The following is a 24004-nucleotide window of genomic DNA, read 5'->3' on the forward strand; positions in this document are numbered from 1 at the left end:
TCCCTCCACTCTATGACATTCTGTCTGTCTACTACATGCCACTCGATTCTACAACACTCCACTCCACTCTACGGCATGCCAGTTCACTCTACTACACTCCACTCTACCACACTCCACACCATGTCATTCCACTCAACTCTACAGGACTCTACTCTACACCACTTCACTCTTTGCCACTGCGCAACACATCACTCCACTCTACGACACTCAAAGCAACTCTCTCTATGCCACTCCATGCCACTTTACTCCACTCCATTCTAGGACACACTAATCCACTCTACTGCACAATGCCAGTCTATGCTTCTCCACTCTAAGGCACTCTATGCCACTCCACTCTACAACACTCCACTCAATGATACTATACTCAACGACACTCCACTCTACTCCACTTTATGCCACTCCACTCTACAACACTCTACTCCACTCTATGCAACTCCCTCTATGTCACTCCATGCCACCTTACTCCACTCTACCCCACTCCACTCTACTCCACTCTATGCCACTCCAGTCTACAACACTTGATGTGACTCCACAACAATGTACTCCACTCAACGCCCCTCCTCCCTTTGTCCTTCCTCTCTACTCCACTCTACTCCACTCTACTCCCTCCATGATGCACCACGACACTTCACATTACTCTATGCCACTCTACTCTACTCTATGACATTCTACACACTCTACTCTACTTTACTCTACTCCACTCTATTCTAATTCACCCTATCACACTCCACGCCAATCCACAACACTCTTATCTTATCTTATCTTAGGTGCAATTTGTAAAGCGCGCTGACGCCGAAGCTTCCTGGCGCTAATAGACAGAATGAGAGAGGAGGGAGCGTGAGTAGCAGAAGTCTAGCTGAGGGGGGGGAAAAGGTGAGTTTTTAGCAGTTTTCTAAAATTCAGAAGGGAAGAAGAGGATTTGATTGAGAGAGGAAGGAGATTCCAGAGCACGGAAGCTAGGTAGGAAAAATGGCGACCGCCGAATTTCTTAGTTTTGCTCTTAGGAGTGACCAGCAGATGACGATAGGCTAATCGAAGGTTACGTGTTGGACAGTGAGGGCGGATGAGGGATTTGAGGAACGCGGGGCCAGAGCAACGGAGGGCTTTGAAAGTGAGGCAGGCCACCTTGAAAGCTGCCCTTTGGTCTATTGGAAGCCAATGAAGGCTGTGGAGCAAAGGTTTGGTCGATTGCCATCTGGGGATTCCATGAATTAGGCGAGCCGCCTGATTCTGGACGACTTGGAGACGGTGTAACAGATATTGTGGGAGGCCATAGTAAATGGAGTTGGAGAAATCCAAACGGGAGAGTACGAGTGAGATGACGGTTTGGGTAAGTGCCGCAGGGGGAAGAAGATGGCGGACTTTGTGGATCCTCCTAAGTTGGTACATGCAGGACGAGACTACCACTCCAACTTGGGCTTTGAGGGAGAGTTCGGCGTCAATAATTACCCCCAAACTCTTTACTGTTTTTGCCGTAACACTCAATGCCACTCCTTTTTTTGCCACCCTTCTCCACTCTATGCCACTCCACCCTACCACACTCTACACCAAGGCACTCAACACCACTGTACGCAATCTTCCTTTATGCCACTCCATGCCACTTTATTCCACTCTATGGCACTCTGCTCCAAACTACTCCACGCCGCCCCACTGTATGACTCTTTCCTCCACTTTATGCCCCTCCAATCTATACCCTTCGGCTCCACTCAAATCCACTCTACTCCCTCCATGACACTCGATGGTACTCCAAGGCACTTCACGACACTCCATGACACTCTATGCTGCTCTATACCACTCTGCTCCCCTCCACTCTGCGCCACTCCATGTCACTCCACTCTATGCCCCTGCACAACACTCCACTCTATGACACTCCATGACAATGTCTGCCACTCCACGACACTCCAGTCTGTTCCAATCAACTGTACTCTACGCCACTCCACCACACTCACTGGCACTCCATGACACTAAATGGCAGTCCACTTCACACCACTTTCTGCTACGCCACTAACAGTAAGATATGTTGAACAGCAGCCACGCTGGTATACAACATGCCTAAAATACATTGGCAACAACTCTAGCTCTTGCATAGGCGAAACCAATTGGTTTTGCCGATGCTTCTTTCTACTTGTAATTTATCTTTTATACGGCCCAGTTTGAAAGTCTTTGTGACACATCATAAATGTGCCCATTCAAGGTTGATCCTAGAAAGTTTCACAAAGGTGGGTCATGTGGGGAAACATTATAGTCGAGGCCCATTCAAAGTTACAAACAAATGGAACTTTTAGCCACAACCTTTTTTACAAATAATCTTACTAGAGCATCAGTACTGTGGCCGGCCAAGTTTTGAAGTTCTATGTCCCACAGGACTTCCACAAAGTCCATGCCCTGTCTTCAGTGCTTATGAAATTTGACCAGGGCCATGTCTTGTGGTTATTTTGGGCATGAGTAAGGCCAGGGTTGCATCAATTGACACCTGGAAATGGCCTTGAGCCGTACCCTCTGACTACTACTGCACCCATTCTCCCTAATTTGATGTGACATCAATCTTTGGCTGTGACTTCTCCCTTCAGGTTTCTTTCCCTCAGCTTCCCACTCCCTGATTGGGACCAACACCAGTCTGGGCTAGGAAAGAATAGGTGGACGGGAAACAGCCTTTACAACGAAACTTTTACAACGAACTACCATTACAACGCAACTTTTACAACGCAAACTATTACAACGCATTGCGCTGGGGGGCGCTCTAGGATAGGGAATAGGTTAATTTACTATCCAATAACCTTCCCTACTATCCACGGGGACTGGAGTTGGAATAGTAAATTAAACTATTCACTATCCAGCGCCTAAAAACATTATGCGTTGTAATGGTATGCGTGGTAAAAACCGCGTTGTAAAGGTAGGCGTTGTAAAAGTATGCGTTGTAACGTCATACATCCAGGTGGACATATGAATTCCTATTGCTAGGAAGCTCACAAATGAGGAATAGGAGACTACTTAGGGAAAGAATGATTATTATTCTGTTTTCATTCACTTGTGGAAAAGCTGTTTTCCTGTAAGTCAATGCAAGGGTGTGCTTCCATTTGCCATTTTATGAATTATAAATGTACTTCAATAGTAGGGAAATATGGCCTATTCCACCATGAATGCAGAACGATTCTAAAACATGTAAAGTGATGGATGATGCCTAGAGTCCCGGGCCTCTAATATACCTTGTGTGAAGTTGGCCTGGTATATGCTGTCCACCAATTAAAGTTGGCACCTTGCACCCGTCCAAACAACCCTTATGGTGATTTAAGAGGTCAAAGATAACCTTAGAAAGCTACCCAAGTGGTAGCTGTGGAGAGCAGCCTGCAGGCTTAGCCTTGAAGGAATGTTAAGCAGCTTTGTTTTACCAGAATGCAACCTTATAGTATTAGTTAAATGAAAGGAGAACCACACAGTAGTTATACTTTTATTTATTTATTAATATAACACTCTCTAGTACAGTGATACTCAAAGTACAGCCCAGGGGGCGCATGCAGCCCTCCTGACCTTTACGTGCGGCCCCCTGGGCAGTAGCAGCACTGGGCTGCCGTTTACTTGACTTAGCACTAACATGAAAAAAAGTTCAAAATACAGCAAACACTTATTTAAAGGTTATTTGCAGTTAGGGAAAGAACATAACTAGGCCCTTAACTTTAGGAGTACCTTCATTTGTAAAGACAGCCACTAGATATACATACTTTGATTCCCCTACACTCAATTTATAACCCCCGCTGGCATCAGTGCGGCCCTCGGTCACACCACAGACCAAATTTATTGGCCCCCATGAAAATGTTTGTGAGTACCCATGCTCTAGAAAGACACAGTATCTCCTACATGGTGATAATCACAAAGCACACAATACTATAGCACAGAAACAAAAGTAAATAGCGCTAATGCACAGTGGCCTCCAGGGGAGACTAAACCATATACTAAAATAGAGGTATAAGATCCACAACTCGAGTCAAGACAGTGTCTAGAGGATGTAGAAGTGCTGGGACTCCAAAGAACTACCCAAGGTGAGTAAGGAGGATCCCACAGAGGACGGGTGCAGTGTGAGAACACAACCGCGTGCTCCGTACAATTTTACGGGAAAGTCGCAGTTGAGGTTTTAAAGTTTAGGGACCCTTCCCAGTGGACTTTGAAGAAACTCGTGGAAATTAGGATGTTGGAGAGCCACCCCACCTGTGGATACTGTAGTACCAGAGTTACCTATCCAAGGCTCCGTAGGCTGCAGGGGTATCCTGCTCATGCAGTGGCAGGCTCTCACTTGGAAACCAAGCATCCTGCCTTCAAGATTATTAAGAAAAAGACAAACAATTGATGGACAGCATGCAGCATAAATCAAAACATTCACCCCCAGTCAAGAGATCTGGATGAAATCCATCCTTCTTTTGCTCACCATGCCCCCTCAGTTTATACCTGGCCTTATGCAAATCAGTCATGCCCCTGTGCCTCATGGGAACAGTCCAGCTCGAACTGCCAAGCCAGGTCATCCCTGGACCTGAAACAGGCATCCTAGGATCAGTTTCGGTGTTTCACCTCTCAGCAGCCAGGATAGCTTGAATCCAGTGGTACAGTGAGCCCGGGACCCACGTCAGGGCATACCCAGCGCTCTGATGTACGGAATGCAGAATAAATCAAAACTTTCACCCATCATTCTTTTGCTCACCATGCCACACCTGTTTACACCTGGCCTTATGCAAATCAATCTTGACCCTGTGCCTCATGGAGACAGTCCAGCCTGAACTGCCAAGCCAGGTCATCCACGGACCAGAAACAAGCATGTAAGGCCTGCTTTAGGGGTGACTTATATGTTTTAAGTGTAGTGACCCTTAGATATAGTAAAACGATATCTTAAGTAAGTGTGCATGCACCAACTTACACAGGCAACAATGGCAGACCTGTAGTTCCATTTTGCATGGCCTGTCATGGCTGGCTTAATACATGCTTCAGACAATGGTGGTTATCCAAGGGTGGATGAACTGCAACCACCTCAAATTAAACCCGGACAAGACCGAATTGGTCCTGACGGGGGGTGGTTGCAGTCCCTGGTCCCCTTCCTTCTGGCCTCCAGTTTGGTTTGCCCTGTTCCCATCATGCACTGGGACAGGAACAGACTAATTTGCATATAGCCAGGTTCTGAACTGGGATGGTGCAGTGAGCTAAAAAACGGTGTTGGATCTAGCCCTGATCTCTTGACTGGGTGAGAATATTCTGCTTAATTCAGAAACTCTGTCCATCACCACCCCTTGTTGTTGAACATTTGAGAAGAGCATATTGGCAGGGACATCTTTTTGTAGCACAGGTCTTGGAAGTACATGTATGTGTAGGTTCTGAGGGTAGAGGCTGTAGAAATGTCATAGGTTTTAGCACTCCATCAATATCTTCCCAACCAAATTCACACAGATCGATCTCTACATATGCATGATCCAAAAAAAACGTATACATCTTCTGCTCAATTAGAACGCTCTTTTAAGTTGCCCAGGCACAAAATATGATATCTTTTGTAGGTCACTTAGCTGGACTGATCTCTTGAGCTCACTGTACCAAAGATCGCCAAATGTGTGACAGTCAGTACTTGTTTTCCACACACGCACATGGTATTTTTCTATGTCTTTAAAATCACATTCTTCTTCTGTCTCAGCAAATTCTTTTAGAAATTTCACAGGTTCAGCAGTTGAAACTCCAAACTTTTGCTCATAGTGTCATCACCCTTAACAATATGTGCCTTGAAATGGAACACTGGGAAACTCTGGGTCAAGTTTCTTGTACAGAATATGAAGTTGGATTAAGTGTCTTTTCTCGCTTATATCATAATGTATCCCTAACTCTGACTATCCTTGACTTATGAACATTGCAGCAAATCTAATTAGCACAATAATAACATCTGTGTCATTTGACAGCACAATAACTGGCTTGGAACCATTTCGAACCACCCACTCAACATGTGGCACAACACAAAGATCAGCTTCCTCCAATTTTCTGTTAGGTTCTTGAACAATATGGCCCATACCTTTTGAATATATCTATGCAAGCACAATCATTCCACTGCAATAATTGGAAATTCAATGTTCACTGAAGTATCAGCAATGTTTTGGTGAGTTAACATCTCCAAGTTCATTTTGTTCGATATTGATGACCAGAATTTATCAAGCTGCACAGATATAGGTGTAAAATTTTTGATGCAGGCAATGTCAATTTTTCCCCTTGTAGGCAGTTGTCTGATTTTCTCACATTATTTGACAGATAGTTCAAGATAACTGTTAAAGACACTGTGCAGTTCTTGCAAGGTGCACACTGACTTTGATACCTGTAGAACAGTATGAACAACCTCTCTGGAGTTTTGTATGGATGAACTCTTGACCATTTGCAATTGTGACATATAGTCCACAACAACAGCAGTTTTCAATGAGTACACAATTTCAAATTGAAATTCTTCAGGTGAAAGTTTTTTTTCGAGCTCTTGTAAGAGTTTTTGTTTCACTGGTTTGGTTGGAGCATCTCCATCAAATAATAGGTTTGTTGGGAGAAGATCATGCGACAGAATGTCCCTGATAAATTCACCCTTTTCATTTGCTATATCCATCTTACTATGTGCTTGTGAATGTTGTTTTATTGTCACCTGTTTTGTAGTGGCTGGTTGGACAAAACTATTAGTATGGTAATAAAGCATGGATGTTTAACTTTAGTGATTATGCAAAACAGCCTTTTCTCTTTCAAAACAAATGCCTCCTGCTTCAGTTCTGTGTATAGTTTTGATCCTTGTTCCAGGACATCCAGTCGATGTGTCTTTATATCATTATCCACATATTGTTTGTTCACAAAGTTGCGTAGTCGCAAAGGTGCAGTCATTTCAAAGTGGTTTCCTTGCTGCTACATGAAATAAAGAAAGCTGTCAACATGTTTATTAAAATGTTACCCTCTCTTTCCCACAAGGTTGTGGTGAGGAACAGGTTCACGATGATCCATTCATTTTGAATTTGTCATCTCTCTGAAAACATTGAAAATTGAAAGGACTTCATAGTAAACTAGCTGTCATTAAGCAACATATTCACTTTTACATGTCTGACCAACAATTCCCTTGGAGGTTTATTGTGATCTCTGGATTGTCTGTTCCAGTTTCATATCGGAATTCACAGCATTGAACCTTACCTCTCTGTCTTTCACCACAAAATATCTCTGGATTAATATTATGTAAAGGTATAGTTATTTCACCTATAGCTTCTTTACTCTTTCCAAATAGAAGTACCTATATCTCAGGTAGTTAATGCAATAGAATTTGTGAAACACAGCAATCAGTGACTCCACAGTCTTCATGTGCAGCTCCCAATCACCATTCCGATCAGCATGTACCAAGTTTTTCACTAGAGCTATCCTGTGGAAAACATGTCCCCAGTACTTGCAAAATTCTGATTTTTCTTCAAATTTTTTTGACAAACTCTAGAACTTGGTTTTCAGGTTTTCTGATTTTTAACTGAGTATCTTTAACATTGCATTATGTCTTTTGAATGAAGTGCACCCAGTGCCTTGTTCACTTCTGAGAAAAGATATGGAAAACCTAATTCGTCATTCTTTTTCCAGAAAGCCTTCCAACACAATGATTCTATAACCTCAAATATGAGCATACCTTGTAACAAATGAATATAATAAGATAATAAGTTCAGCGCAATACTGACTGGACAGGTTTGCTTCGAAAGATTCCCTCCTCAATAAGTGCATTATCTAGGCTACAGCCATTGAGATAACTTCCTACAACCTGCAAAACAACTTTTATCACATGTAAAACACCTATCATTTGCTAAAGATCATCACATTTTAAAGGATTGGTCATAAAAATGTCAGCTGTAATCCGGAAAACACCTTCATCGCAGAAAATTGGGAGGATAGGATGGTTTTCATGCTGAGCATGCACATTTTGTAAATTGTTTAGAACTGTGTATATTGTTGCATAGTTTGTGACTGGAGACGGTATTACTGGTAAAAACCCAACTTTCTTCAGTGGGATGGTATTCCGGGAGATCAGGGCATGAATTCCAGCACATGAAGGAACTGGCCTTTCTTCAACCTTCAGTCCACACCAAATTAGCGTTTTGATAAATCAGTTAAATCAGGTTTGCGTCCACAGCATCAGGTGGAAGAAGAGCCATGTCCTGAGCCAGTCAGTCAGTCAGTCAGTCAAAATACTTTATTCGATAATTCAATATCATAAAAAGACAATGATGAACAGAGTACAATCATTACTTTTAAAAAAAAACACACAATTACAATCACACATTTTAAATATCTTAAAAAGCCAGCCAAATCTAAAAAAACGTTAAAAATTCAAAAAACATTAAAAAAAGACAATATATACAGAAAATGCATTTTTATAAGAGTTCATTTAAGCACGAAGTTTCATTATCTTATTTCTCTCCCGAGCTGCCCCCACCAAAAAACTAGCGACATGAGAAATAACCCTCGGACTGTCTAGTAGTTGCAGGTATAGGAGTGCGGGCCTCACTTGAATGAAGCCTGCCTCCTTAAGGATAGGCACAAGAAACTTCCTCCTTGCGGCCATATAATGGCCACAGAACATTACAAAATGCATTGTGTCCTGCTTTGAAAAATTATCGCAGGAACACGGCGGTGCCTGATCAGAAGTGTTCCATTCCGTGAGTTGGCCCAATGTTAAATAAATCAAATTTAAACAAAACGCGTTAAAAGAAACCTATGATAGGGTTGATTCACTAAAACCAAGTAAAGTTCAGGACCAGGGGGATTAGCAACCATAATGAAGGATCTAACAGTGGTTTTTCTGAGCTCCCTTTCCTCCCTATCGAGAGATAGCATCTGTAACATAGTCCCCTTCGTAAATGCTATGTCCCTACGAGTTACGCTTTCTGGGGAGTGAAAAAGCTCAGGTCTTCCAATTTTCTGAAAACCCTGTTTGATGTAGGATAACCACTTAATTTTATTCAGGTTGTCTAAACTAAGACAGTCCTTAAGAATGGTATGATTCAGGGAGAGTTCATCGTTCAACCAAGTCTTCAGCCAAGTTATTAGTGGGGCTACCTTCAACATGTCTGTAATAAAACCAACACCCAACTCTGAATGCACTGCAAAAGAAGGGGTTGACTGCAGCACCAATAAAATTGATCTCATGAATTTATTTTCGGTGATTTGCAAGCAGTCCGTGGTACTATGTCCCCAAAGTGAGCAGCCATACTTGGCTACTGCCAAGCACTTGGCTTTATAGATGTTTAACAGAGCCAATATGGGCCTAGCCCCAAGTTTTTTGCTAAAGGCCATGATTGCCATAGAGGTTCTAACAAAAGCAATATTTCTCGCTTTAATCTGTGGGCCCCAATTCCCCCTCTCCTCAAAAGTAATACCCAAATACGGAAAGGTGGGGACTCTGCTAAGTTCCTCATTGCAACAGAAAAAAGTTTTTATATTTTTCTTTCGAGATCCTCTCCCAGCTATCATTATTTGTGATTTTTTTACATTTATTTTAAGATCTAGGGAATTCATAAAACGACCAAATGCGTCCAACAATCGTTGAAGCCGCACCCCAGTTCGTGATAGAATCACAGCGTCATCCGCATACAGGAGAACCGGTATACCCAGATCTCCTATATGCGGTATGTCTGCTCTGGCCTCCCTGAGTACAGGTTCAAGAGCGTTTATATAGACTGTAAACAAGAGAGGGGCCATAATGCACCCCTGTCTGACCCCCCTTTCTGGGTAGAAATGGCTAGAACAACGTCCTGCTGAGTTCACTCTGACAGAGGCCCGCAGGCCAGTATGTAAGTCTGCCAAGAAATTTACCAAGATTGGATCAAGACCCAAACCGATTAAAATCTTCCACAGTTTCGATCGGTTTACAAGGTCGAAAGCCGACGAAAGGTCCATAAACCCCAGATACAGTAACCCATCCTTGGCAATGGTATATTTGTCCACTAACAATTGTTAAATTGTTAAATAAGACACTGATCCACAGTACTTCTTTTGGATCTGAAACCGTATTGGACATTTGACAGAATCCCTTTCTCTTCAAGCCAATCCTGTAATTTAAAGAGGATTTTAACTGATGAATCTATTAAGGAGATCGGTCGATAACAGGCTGGATCTGACCGATTACCCTTCTTAAAAACTGGGACAATAATGGACTCTTTCCAGGATGCTGGGATGTTATTATAGTTTAGTTTATTAAAGACCTTACACAGAATCTCTGACCATAATTTTGGAGCACACTTAAAAATATCAGCGGGGACCCCGTCAGGGCCAGGTGCCTTATTTTTCAAGGTCTGATCTATTGCCCTTTCAACATCTGAGACTTCAAAAGAAACACAAATACCCTCATCTCTCTTGGTTGTCATATTTAATGACTCTTGAGGAGCGGTACTAGAGTATATGTTACTAAAATGCATAATCCAAGCCTCATCAGCAATATTGCAATCAAGAGGGCAGTTCTCTACCGGTGAAAATAAGGGGTGACTTACCACTTTGCAGAATTGGCTACTGTTTTTTAAAACCTCTGGATCAAGTAGCTGTGACCAAGCATTATCTTTTACAGCGTTCTTCCTGATCTGTATAACCTTTTTGTAGTTTGCTCTCAGCTTGGCTATTAGTACGCGGTCTTTTCTGTTAGACTTTAGGGCTTTTAACAAATCAGCGTGTGCCTTTGAACAAGAGTGATCAAACCATCTTTTCCCTGAATTTTTAAGGGGTCCCTTTACCACCGTTAGAGTTTGGTTGATCTGTTTGCAAATACTGTCAAATGCACTAACTTCTTGCTCGCTAGCAGCCTGTGGGTCTAAACACGTAGCTACATCATCCTCCACCCTATTCAAAACATCCTGTAAAATGGCCTCTGGTTCTATATTCTCCCATTTTAGTCTGCGTCCTTGATCTATCGGAATCACTCGCTGGCCTCCCTCGTGAGACGCTGTTTTAAAAGGTAACAAATCCCTAGACAAAACCTCCATTAGAACCGGGTCATGGTCGCTAAAGACTGAAACCTCAGTTCTATACCTTAATACTTTACCTAAGATTTTACAAGACATGAAAATAAAATCAATAATTGTACCATCACCTATGCCTTTAAAAGTTGGGACAATTAAATCACCCTCCCCGCATCCTGATTCGGATAGGTTCCACACAGCCAAAAATTCTTCAAGAGCCTCCCCTCTTTTTGAGTGTTCAAAATGTGAAACTGTGGAACCGGGGGGGCCATCATCTACTAGATTGACACAGGGGTAATCACACGGATGGATATTAAAATCACCAAGTAGAATTATCTCAAAGCAATTTACTTTAGTTCTGTAGACTGACAAAAATGTATCTATCTGGTCCAGATTATGTCTGGTACTCTCAGTAGCTTCGGCATTATAAAAATTTATAAATAAAATATTGAATGAATGGGGGAAATTCATTTCAACAATTAAACAATTTTCACAACCTGAATCAAGCTGTGACAGTTCTCCTTTTAGCTCTCATTTAAACAAAGTTAATAAACCTCCTTTCGATCTTCCAGCCAAACTGCCTGTAGCAGGGATGCAAAAATGTCTATATCCATCAAGGGAAAAGCTGTTCGATCGGTCCCAGGTTTCCTGTAGAGCCACAATGTCAAAAGTTTTCAAAAAGTCGATCCAGGTTTCGTTACCCACTTTGTCCCTTATTCCAGCAATGTTCCAAGTCATAATTCTACAGACTTGTGTAATAGTCCGTGATTGATTTACCAGTCAATCATTTTCCTCCAGAGAGGTTAAGGGTGCAAATCGATTGAATAAAGGCAGGGTTTGGTCAGCTGGAAAGTTTGATCTACACAGGCTATAACAATAGGAATCTTGGGGCATTGGGTTATGATGACCAGAAAAAACATGTGGCACTATACCCTGCACGATAGGAGAAATTGGTGGATAATGTTGGGCAACTTGTGGTTTAATGATGTGATTTAAATGATTATAGAAGAAACCAAGGGGGCGTGCACATACAGAATTATCTGTCGATGGCAAAGAAGCAGCCCTTAGCAAAACAGTCGCTACATGCTGTGGGTGCTTAAAATTTACGATCACACAATCCCCCTTGGTGGACTTTCTCGAATTGCCCAACCACTCCACTCTTCGTGTTGATATGATGTCGTTAGAAAAAGCAACAGGGAATCCGCAATATCTACTTAACCAGGCTAATACTTTATGATTCAAAGAGTCACGGGTTTCCCCTCTAGCATCATTCATATGTGAATCTACACCAGGGACATTAGTTAACACTACTGTGTATGGGGCACAATCTGGGGGGAGGTTGACTATTGGTTTTTGCTTTCCTACCCTCCGCTCTAAAAGGACTCCTGCGGTGTTCGGTTGTGTATTAACCCGCAGTGTGAGTGGCGGAATAATTGGCTTAATGGGAGGCTGAGCAGCTGGTATTTGAGTATTGCCCCCCCCCCCCACTGTTTGCGCTTGCTGACACCTCATTTACAACATCACCTGTACTAATGTTCCTAACTAATTTTATTGAAGTCAGATGAGTAGATAAAAGGACCCCTAATTTAGACACCTCCTTGGCAACCTGATCTAGTTTAGCCACCTCCCCTTTACTTGCAGCAACAGGGCCATAACTAAGCACACTAGGGTTTTTGTGGTGCAGCCACATAAGATGTCAAAAGTGTGCCCAATCTAGATACTTCTTTAACGACCTGCTCTACTTACTCAGCCAACGGTCTAATCATGTCCTCAAATTTAAGCACGAACATGTTTACCAAGGAATCAAGTTGGTTCGGCTTCAGATTAGTCATGTCATCCTCTGTATGAGTGTCAGGAATGGGCCTTGATTTATCAACAGTAGAGGCCATCTTCTTGACTCTATGATACACTACCCGTTTGTTCTGTGTCCTTCTACAGGCCCTCACGATTCTACGCGTGGGTGAGGAGGTTTGTGGGGGTACTGGGGAAAATACCGGAGGTATTATTGTTTGTATTTGTATTTGGCTTTGTGATGGGTCTTGCGATGTAGAGGGAATAGAATTATCCAGCACCTCCAGTGTGGGTTGTGTTAGTGCAGTTCTATCAATGTCCCCTTCCGATTGAACAGATTGGACATTCCCTGGCACTAAATCAACTATCTCAGGTGGGGTGCAATTATTTATAGGTGAGGGAGGTGGACTAACTCGACCTATGGACATAAGCCGTTCAGTGTTTATTTTTTCAACAACCTTAACCATGTAGTTCTCAATCGATCCAGCAGATGTTGGCATTTTGGAGGAGCGTAGTCTAGTCATTATCAGGCTATAGAATAGTCACTCACAGTTCAGTAGGTTCAATAGGTTGGATGGGTGCGAAGGATCAAAGTCCGTGGCCCGGCCCGGCCTCGTCCGGTCTTGGACTGTCGCAGACTGTCCCGCCCTTGTCCCGGGCTTCTCCCGGCGCTACCCGCGCGCTTCCCGCGATGCGGGAGCTCCCAGCTGATTTTAAGCACAAGCGGGCGCATAAACAACGTTGGCGGCGTCCTCACCGCAAATGGTGCCGGGAAATGTAGTCCCCCTGATGGCGTTCTGCGTTTGCAGCAGCAAAGGAGCAAAGGAGGCTGTGGCAGTGTCCACGGGTAAGTGCCCCCGTGTCTCCTCTCGTCCCCCCCCTTTCTGGTAGATTGGGATAAGTTGGTGGCTTGTAGTGATTTTGCACACGTTGGCAAGATGGCTGGGTTATAAGTTTGCAGCTTCGTTTGTTTATGCCTACAGCTGACACTTCTTGTTATCCAGCAACTAGTCCATTGGTGCAAGCATGAAAAAGCACCATGGCAGTATTGTGTGCTCTGGTTGTTCCAGATAAAGAAGAACTCTTCAAAATCAAAATTAAAATCAAAATTATCATGAGCAACAATTCTAAATCCTTTCCTGGTAAAGTGACTTGGTGGTGATTTTCTATTGGAATCACAAGATTTTAAAGCTTGAGCTGTTAACAACTTACTGCTCTGTACTAGGTCATTATAATCTGTTGATACACCAATCCTATTTATTGAAGTGATTAAGTCTCTACTATTGAACTTGTCATAGATTGTGTGGGCAGTCATCATGTGGAGTGGAGTTATCTTTTTGCCGTGATGTAATTAATAAAATATGATTTGAAAAAGAGTGTATTTGCACAGCATAAGCAGGTCGGTTCATAGGATTGTCTTCCTCTTCTTCGCTTAAGAACTTTTGTTTGCAATAGCTTAGCTTTGCTGATATTAAACAATGATGTAAAAAATGACAACATTAGGCATTCTTGTTGACTCCCATGATTTGCGTAGCTCTGGGGCGTTACAAAATTAGTCATTAAGTCCAAAATGAAAATCTATCAGGACGTCTCATAAAATGGTTCCTGCTAATTTTCCTGCATGCTGTGATACTATTTTGGCAGCAAGAACTTCATGAGTCAAGCTGAGAACACCAAAAGTGGCTCATTCTTTTTGTTAGACTGACCAAAACAAATTCTGTCATTGCACAATCTTACCAGAAAAATCTTAATTTCATTATCATGGATCAATAAAGTTTCATCAATGTTAACCATTATTTCTCTGACATCACTGAGTGTGAACCCACAGCCAGACCTCAAGAGTGGCTTTAAAACTTAATTTGCTTTTTCAATGAGTGGAAACAACTGAAGACTGGCGGTTACATTGCTCACTTTACATTCATATTTTCAAATGTATGCACTCATGCAGTTCAGGTGGGCATACAAATCCGCTGTAAATACATTCACCTCGCTGTTTAGATCATCTATTCGACTGAAAAAGTTATCTTAGAAGAAACTGGCTACGGATAAAAACATGTTTACCTTTGAGACTCACATGCTCTTACTTTGTTCTTTCATCAATCCCTTTGGCAGCTGTTCTGGCTAAACCACTGATAACACATTGGAGATCCTCTGCTTTCTGGTTAGTTGCTGGAGGTGGACAAGGGAAGGCCATCGATCTTCTAAGTGGATGGGCATTGTGTTTGGTTATTGTCACTTTCTCAGAAGACTCAGAATTTTGTGATTCACTAGTTTCTGCAATTTTTTTTAATCCAGGCTTTTTTCCATTGTATCAAACTTGTAGCAATTGTTGTCACAATGATAAAATATTTGATCCTCTTCTTCCATCAGTGTCAATCTTCTGTGAACATTGTCTTGCCATATTTCTGCAGCATCTCAAACTCTTTTCTGTCCAGCCGCAGTTGATATTAGCTTTACGTTTGGATTAATTTGGCACATGATAATTTTTCTTTGTTGAAGAAGTCCACCGATTTTGTAATTAGCAACCCTCAGAAGGAGGTAAAGACCTGCTTTGCTCATGTTTATGAAATTGAATCAACGGAAAACCTGAAACAAAAACAATATTAATATAAATTACTAATATGAGGGCTAAAACATATCAGTATAGAACTGCCATTTGCGAAAATGGCAGAAGGGCTGCTCTGAGGAATTACTGTCTGCCTCTATAAGACTACTTGACCCCAAAATCTATATTTGACACCAAATGAAGTACATAGGTATCATGGTTCCTGAAATATTACATCATCACTGCAACACATCCACCATTTTTAAGAATGTGTCAGAAGGCTCAGTCCCTTCGCAGAGGCAGGATGGATGCTAGTCCCAATCGCCACCCTCCCAGTGCCAACGCTACTAGAGCGAAGTCACCAGTAAGGGGGAAAAGGGGAAGTGGATAGAGAGAAGAGACACTTTGTAAGCTGTTGTTACCCACAAAGACGGTTGGATTCTTCTGCAGGACTCTCCCGTACTGTTTTGAGGTGCCTAATACACAGAGGTGGAGAGGGAAGGAATAAGACAACAAACCCACTTCTCTACACGACTCTATGTACTTAATTTAAGCTTATCCTACCAGCTGCTTCCAAAGTAATCGCTACTCTTCTATGTTTGATAATGATGTTTACAGGAAGCCTTCTTGCTGTGGAGAGAAAAAACTTTGATTACTTTCTATTTCCCAAATTCTGCTCTAGTCTAATTCTCTACCTATTCTCACTCATAAATACCTGAAAGACTTTCTGCAGCAACCTTGTAACTGGGCCAAGATTTCCTGGGTTCTGTGATAGTCCAAATTAAATCCAAAGGCTATATAGTTCGCAGATTATGGCCAGTGACAATCCTCCTGGTAGCGCACAAAAAGGTACAGGGTAGGCAAAAGGAGAAGGAAAGGATAGGGCAAGCTCAAGAGAAGGGTAGGAAATCTTGGCCCAAAACGCTGCTTAATGCTTGGCAACAATGCTGTCTTACTGTCTCTGATTCTAGGGTCCGCTTTAAAAATTCGTATGCCGCTATGCTGTCTTTAGCGCTATGATTCTCCACACAGCTTACAACTTCGGACTGAACTCCCTGCTGCGCTTGACCTCACCAGCTTGGAGACTTCCTCTCAATTAGGCGAACTATACCAAAAATGATTACTCTGTCAACTGAGGAAAGGCAGAGATACCGTTTGAAACCTTACTGAGGAAATTCTCAATTATGTAGGGACCCGCTAACTCCCGTCTTGACAAATAGACGCGGAGCAGCAGAACTCGGTGAAATCTCAATTCTTCAGAAACCCGCTAACTCCCGTCATGACAAATAGACGCGGAGCAGCGGGACTCGGGTGCTTCTTCTTGACAAAAGTCGTTGAAGTGCGCAGTTCTAAAGCCGCGCTCTTTTCTCCTCCACTAGACTGCCACTGATTACTAAGGATAGCGTTATGGCCACTGCGGCGGCCATCTTAGGAGGGGAGGTTTACTAATGAAAAGGATACCAAATGTTAACCCGACTGGGTTTTGCAAATGTCCGTGTCCTGGACTGAAACTTGGGAGCACAGATTGAGGCGACACTGTGTTTCCTGACAGTATGTCATCCAAGAAAAATTTGGCCCGACTAGCATTGTCCACCAAGTTAAATTACTTCTCTAATGATACAGAAACACAAATCACACATGGAAATTTCTGGATAACAATTGTTTTACGGAAGTATATCAAGGTGCCAGGACTATTACTGCTGCTAATGAAATCTTTTTTACCTATGATTGCTGACTGAACTTGTCTGTAATATCTATCCAATTTTTAAATCAACACATATGCCAAAACAGAATATCCCTAATGAGGAAGCACTCATGGAGAATCTCTTCAAACCACATTCAGAGTTATAATGCAGCATAATGGGTGTCACCATGCAAATTGTGATCAAGAGGGCACTCTGGATTCCCCCTACCAGTGGGATCCCCACAATATTCTTTCAAACTACATTAATAATGAATGTTTCTGTGAGAAGAGACATAACATTTTGCAAGTACCTCAGCTCCAATGAGAACAAGCATTGGCAAAGCCTGCCCTTGGCAAGCTGGTTCAATGGTTAAATATTTTATTGCAAGCAATTCTGGAAAAATAAAAATAAGGAGGAAATACAAGAAAACCTATTTTCTCCCTAAACACAATGGCCATATGCTTGTATGGTATTTAAGTAAATAACCACCACATATACATTGATAAGAACGCTATCAGTACTTCCTAGCAAGCAGATGTACTTAGTACAGCACAGGATTCATATTGGTTCAAAAACGCTAACATTGACTTTGAATTACAATAACCTCCAGATATAGTTTAAACAAACCAGAATGACTAAAAATAATAAGCATTGGCAAATTCAATTGGTCTCAGCAATCCAGAATGTATTGGCTTCGACAATGGTATTGTCTTTTACAACTACATTCTGATTCTTCCAGTATTACTATTTGCACTTTAAGCATAGAACTACAGGACCATAGATGCAAAAAAGAGGAACAGGGGGTCCCAGTTAGTGCGCCAGTTTCCTGTTAAGCTCCCTGCAAACAGCAAACAAACGTCCTTGAAAGGGTAGGCTTTCAGCTGGCAGAATTACAGAACAAAAGTCTCAAGGTGTGGCAGCCTCACCATCTGCACAATATAGTCACAAACACAAGATGGAGCTTTAAAATCCAGTCTCTTACATTGCTGGGCTATAATGGGGACAGGCGATTTTTAAGTTGCAAGCATGGGCGGCTTATCTCGCGGACAACAGATGGCACCAGAGGACGCTCTGTTGCTTACAGACTTGTGAAATGAAGACATATTGCAAAAGTTTGTTTTTGCTAAAAAATGACTGTTTTCCAAATGCTTTTGAGTGCGAAAAGAGCGACTCAAAGGACTGGACTTGATAGTAAGCAAAAGACAGAAGAGAGAGTGAAAGAGTGTCTAGAAACATGTATCCAGGTCACTGCCTAGAACACCGATGGAACATCACAGTATTTACAAATTGGAAAAACTATGAAAGAGATACAAATTAGACAGACACAATGCACAGATTCATAAATGTTACAAAAATCAAGACTTACCATGCATGTCTGTGAGTCTGGACAGAGCTGAACGGGTACCGAAGACAGGCAAACCGTGTCTGACATTTGACCTCGATCTTTGAATGCACAGCAAATGTGACAAGATACAAACTAAATTTACTGGCCTGTGTACAGAGGAGCTCGAAGGGTGTGAAACAGGACTCACTGTGGGAAGTGCTTGTCAACAAAGAAAAAAGTAATTTGTAAAACAGATGCTAAAATTGTGACCAGTGGATTGATATAGTACTTGGTCCCTGCTCTTGGGAAGTGCTAAACACAGGAAGAGCTATGAGAAATGCATGCCAAGGACAAATGGGGAGAAAGAATAGGAGAGCAAAGATGGAGCCAGCCAATAGGACGTCTATGTATGGGCGGGGTGAAGCCCAAAATATATATACAACATGTCTCAAAGAGACAGCATAAAGACTGTCTACCCGAGACCTAAAAAAAAGATAAAGAACAGAAAGAAAAATGCATTGGAAAAGTGACATTTTGTCCCACAAGCCCTGGCAATAAAATTACATTCTTTTTAGGTAGTTATTCACATGTGTTCAGAAAAAATGCCATCACTCTCTTTGCCAGACAGCCAATGGTTGAAGTGAGCTGACTCGTTGCCCCATGCTGTATTCTTTGGTGGATGGATGTATTCATCATTAAAGTCTTCTCCCCAAATGCTAGCTGTGATACAACGTTTTAGTGTATATCTGCAATATTTAGTAAAACAAGGAAGATTAATGATCATAATAGATCTGTTTTTTTGTTTCAGTTTTGTATAGCACAGCATTTGAAATTTTTATACTTCAGGAAATTCACTTCTGGTTTTTCTATATTAACAACCAATATTGTCCATTTTCCTCTAGACAATTAATTTTCTTTTATTGATTTTTTGCAATATTGCAGTTTCTTTCCAGAAACTAGTCAGCTCTTTCCTAAAACTACAGCTGGTCCAATCGCAAAGTACATAATTTTCTTATTTGAACTTCCGAAAATTACGTATGATAAAAATCTTCACTTACTAATTGTTTCTATATCAAAGTCCATTACTACTTTTCAACTTTATCCAAGTCTGTCTGCAACCCGAGGGCTACAAGTGATTTAATGTGATCTCCCCACCCCCTTCAACAGCGGTATCTGTTAAGTGCCAACTCATACACATTTCACAAATTCCTCACTCATGATATATTTGAAGTCCCAGCACTTCCACTATAATTCCCCTAACCTGTATAAGTGAAGTTCCATTTAGTTCGTTCATAGCTCAAAATTCTTTGCACACATTCCAGTGGTAAACTGGTCATCTCAGATGTAAACCCTTTACTGTTACCATGTCTGTATGCTGCGTGCATTACCATGCAATTAGCTCAAGGTTCTCCACAATGAAGACCACCCATTATCCCATCCCATTGCGCATGTATCCATCACCTCCTCTTCTAGAGTGGACAGCACAGTGCTCTGTGAAGCCTGTCTTCATCATCTCTGGTGTACAATGTCGTCCCTTGATCATCAATCATGTAAAGGACCATTTCTTCAAACATCTCTTTCCTTCACAAATCCTTGACTTCAAAACCTATATTATAGTTTTTCGTTGAGTGCCCAAAACCTGGAGTGTACATGCACTAACAGAAAGGGTAAAGACAGATGAAGCCAGGGCTTTAAATGGGATGAAAAAACTGGGGGATCTCTCAAAGGGGCGTGGCCGATGTAATTTAGGGTGCCACTTAAAAACACATAAGCAAAAAAATCGGTTCTTAGCCACTGGTATTATTCTGCTTCTGTTGTTGCATCTAGATATATAATACAACAGGTAACATTAGACCTACAACAAGCCTGGGCTATTGGCTTTGTCAATGGTTGTTAGTTGTATAAAGTAAATAAGCAATGACTATTGCTTTGTTGTATATAATACTGAGAATGTTTCAGTTATGAAATGATGAGAGTTTCATGTCTCGTACAGTTTTTTGTTGCACTGTAGCTCTGTAGGAAAGCTAGTGAATGCAGACATCCCTTTGTGTCATTGAGAATGCACATGGTGTAAAAGATCATATGCAATACAATGGCAAGGGGTTAATTCTAAGACCAAGAATTCAAATGCCAAGAATTCAAATGCCAAAGAAGAATCAGGGTAATGGTTGGTGTGAATTGTGTGGATCCCACTACTTTTACTTAGAATGTCCAACTAAAATTTTACTTTGGCTAAAATTACATAATTTTCCCACTTTTCTGTGAGGCAAAGTTCTAGAATCTGTGATTAACAGAAGTCCTGCTGCCCAGCGTTCCCACAATTCTGACAATTATAAAGGTACCCATTGTCTGGGTGGGCCTATTACAGACAACAGAATGTTCCCAAAACACAATGTAAAAACGTCAAGATTTTTCGACTAACTTTCAATCATTCTGTGGATGTGGGCAGTTGCCGAATTTGGGCTCAGAGTCGGCCGGCATCCAAGGAAATCTTCTAACTGCAGACAATTCTGAAAACTGGAGATGGTGAGACCTGCGTGTATGCCACTACTTTTTCAGATCCAAAATGCTCTGAACATTTAAAATGTTTAATACAGTCACAGAATTTGTGCATGTTCTGAGATTTTCGGAATCTGCACGGTTGACAAAAGTCCTACTGCTCACACTTTTTCGAGTAAAATTCTACCATACTTGAGTTGAAGGGCCTATCGCCTGCGACAGGAATCCTTTAAATGTGGACCATGTAAAATCAATGTTATGTCAAAGCGGTCTTCACATACACACAGATTTGGTTGATTCCTATGGCTTACATATGTCAATCCACATCTTTGAAGTACTGTTCCCCTCAGAGGAAGTGTGGGAAAGCAGTATGGTAAGGCTTTGACCATTGGCCGAAAGTGGCAGAGTTTTCTGTCCCATAAAAGTGGGAAGGATTGTGTTTCGACCCATGCTTTGATGTTAACAGCATATTTTGGGTAATGAAATGTGCCTGCATCCATGCAAGACACAACACGCCCGATTCCCTTGAGTATTTAGGTTTCTGAGATGCCCGGGGTTGATAGGGTTCCCTGGGTGTTGGCTAAGCTAGAGGCCAAATACTGCAGCCATTCCCCATGGCAAGTTAAAGGAAATTGGGATTTGTTGGGCATAGTGTTGACATATGGACCAGCATAAACTGGGTAAACCCCCATTCTGCCTCCCTCTGGGGGCAGAAATACTGTCTAGTGCCTGGAGTGGGACCTTATTCCATGACGGTTTGGTACCCAACCTCATTCCCTTTGTTACATTTTTCCATGGTAGGCTTGTGGGCCTTCTGTTCCATGGGGAAGGCAGATTAGTGGTTAACACCCCAATCTGCCATCTGAGGTGGGCAGAAAAACTGTCTGTGGCCTGGGTAATGAGGTAGCTGCTGAATTCCCAAACTACAATTTTTGTTTCCCTTGTAGTCTTATGGCCTTTCTGCCCCTATGGCTGGACAGATTGGAGTGTTTACCCAGTATCTGTTGATGGAGGTGGAGGGAGAAGCAACATGTCCACCAGATCACAGGGCGAAAAAAGTGAGACACACAATGAGATACAGGGCTTGCCCAGCCAGGAACTGAGGTGCAGCCCCCACCCTGGGCACTAGACTTTCTTCCTCCAATTGTCCTGCCTCAAAGAGAGAAAGACCACTAAACATCAGGTATTGGAGTCCAATAAAGGAATCGTTTTGGCTGTCAACCTGCCTTTGCATTGGGTCACCCCCATGCACCAGTTTGTCTCCTATTCTCCTATGCAATAGAGAAAGAATGTGGGAGGATTACCTCTCCTCTTTTAACCCAAATGTCAAAACTACACCCAAAGAAACCAAATTTCCTCTCACGTGCTACAGGGGTGGCTACTTTATTCAGGGTCTGGGCACCTGTGGGGACTGAAAGACTGTTCAGTCTCAATGGATGGGGGTGTTGATTGATGCCAGCATGTCCTGAGCCCTCACCTCATCAAAACAAAATCCTTGGGCCTAAATTAAACATCAATTCAAATGTTCCTGTTTCTATTGCAGAAAACCGTTAGCAAGGCGAGTGCAGTGCATTTCGGGACAGTGTACGCAATTACAAAACAAAACCGCTGTTCTCAGCTCAAATGCAAAGTCTGACAGTTTGTGCCTGCACTGAGGAGCGGTCATTGGTGAAATATAGGTCTGCAGGTTGAAACCGCCCATCCTTCACTAAAGGTGGAACAGACTCCCTTTGAAGAAGGGGAAAGGAATCCTCCTGAAAGTGGGAGCAGCGAGTTACTGCACCCACCTCAATGATGATCCTTGAGGGGGGTTTGGGAACACCCATGTAACCCTCTCAGTGGTGCCCTGGAAGGTGCACTGACTTGGTGCCACCTATATGTAGTGCACATCCAGTGTTCCTCCTTCCTCTAAGACGCAGGTCCAAAAGCAAAGTGTTGCCTCACTTGCATCAGGGCTTTGTCACAGACGGCACTGCAACAGGATTTGAAAAGCTGAAACACCAATGGCACTTATAATTTAAAAATGGTAATAAAATTGAGGGTTAGCCTCCCAGTCTTTCCTCAAAAGACTGTTTTGGTGTGCCCCTGTGTCAGGACGGGCATGCTCCCACAGCATTTAAAAACAAAAAAGTATCCCCGGTGTCTAGTGTGCTTTCTGGCCTCCTTTGGGGGTTTTTATTTGATAACAAATACCAAATCTAACCCCATGGTTGGTAGAAAGACTGTTTGAGTGATAAGGATGAGGGTATGCAGACCAATTCCCTGATGTCTACTGTGTTTTTTGCCGCCCTGGGGAGGGCAATGGGGGTAAATGCCCCAATCGTCCCGGCCCCTGAGGGATGGAGAGGGCCTTAGGGATTCAGAATGGAGGTGCAGCTGGATGTCAGAATCGTCCATATTACATTTACAGTGTTACCATTAGAGAATGTGAATGGCACATCCACTCACTAAGTGCATGGAACCTAGCAGCTAAGATACCGGCATTGTGTATGTCTGTTTCCGCTGTTTGCGCTAGTGTCTGGGGGCTAGCAGGATACATCCAGTTCAAGTTAATGTGTGCCTGATTTAGAGACAGCGTCTTTTTAAATAATCTTTTATACTGTTTTTATTGTGCACCTGAATATTACCTGCTCAGTTGTGTGCCCGGTCTGAACTTCATTCCCGTCCCTGTTCCGCCGCGGCGTGTGCCGTTTGTTGCGGAGGGACAAGGAATACCGGAGGAATCGGTAAAGCTCTGATTGGCCAGCGTCATCTCTCGGCCACGCCTCCCTCCACATTTAAAGATCTGTGTGGCGCGGACGCGCGCAGCTAAGATACCGGCATTGTGTATGTCTGTTTCCGCTGTTTGCGCTAGTGTCTGGGGGCTAGCAGGATACATCCAGTTCAAGTTAATGTGTGCCTAATTTAGAGGCAGCGTCTTTTTAAACTACGTTTTATACTGTTTTTATTGTGCACCTGAATATTACCTGCTCAGTTGTGTGCCCGGTCTGAACTTCATTCCCGTCCCCGTTCCGCCGCGGCGTGTGCCGTTTGTTGCGGAGGGACAAGGAATACCGGAGGAATCGGTAAAGCTCTGATTGGCCAGCGTCATCTCTCGGTCACGCCTCCCTCCACATTTAAAGATCTGTGTGGCGTGGACGCGCGCAGCGGCGCGCCGTCGGCGCGCCAAAGGCAAGCCCGTCTGCGCCCGTCCGTG

Source organism: Lissotriton helveticus, chromosome 5_1 (genome assembly GCF_964261635.1).
Source record: "Lissotriton helveticus chromosome 5_1, aLisHel1.1, whole genome shotgun sequence".
Lineage (NCBI taxonomy): Eukaryota > Metazoa > Chordata > Amphibia > Caudata > Salamandridae > Lissotriton > Lissotriton helveticus.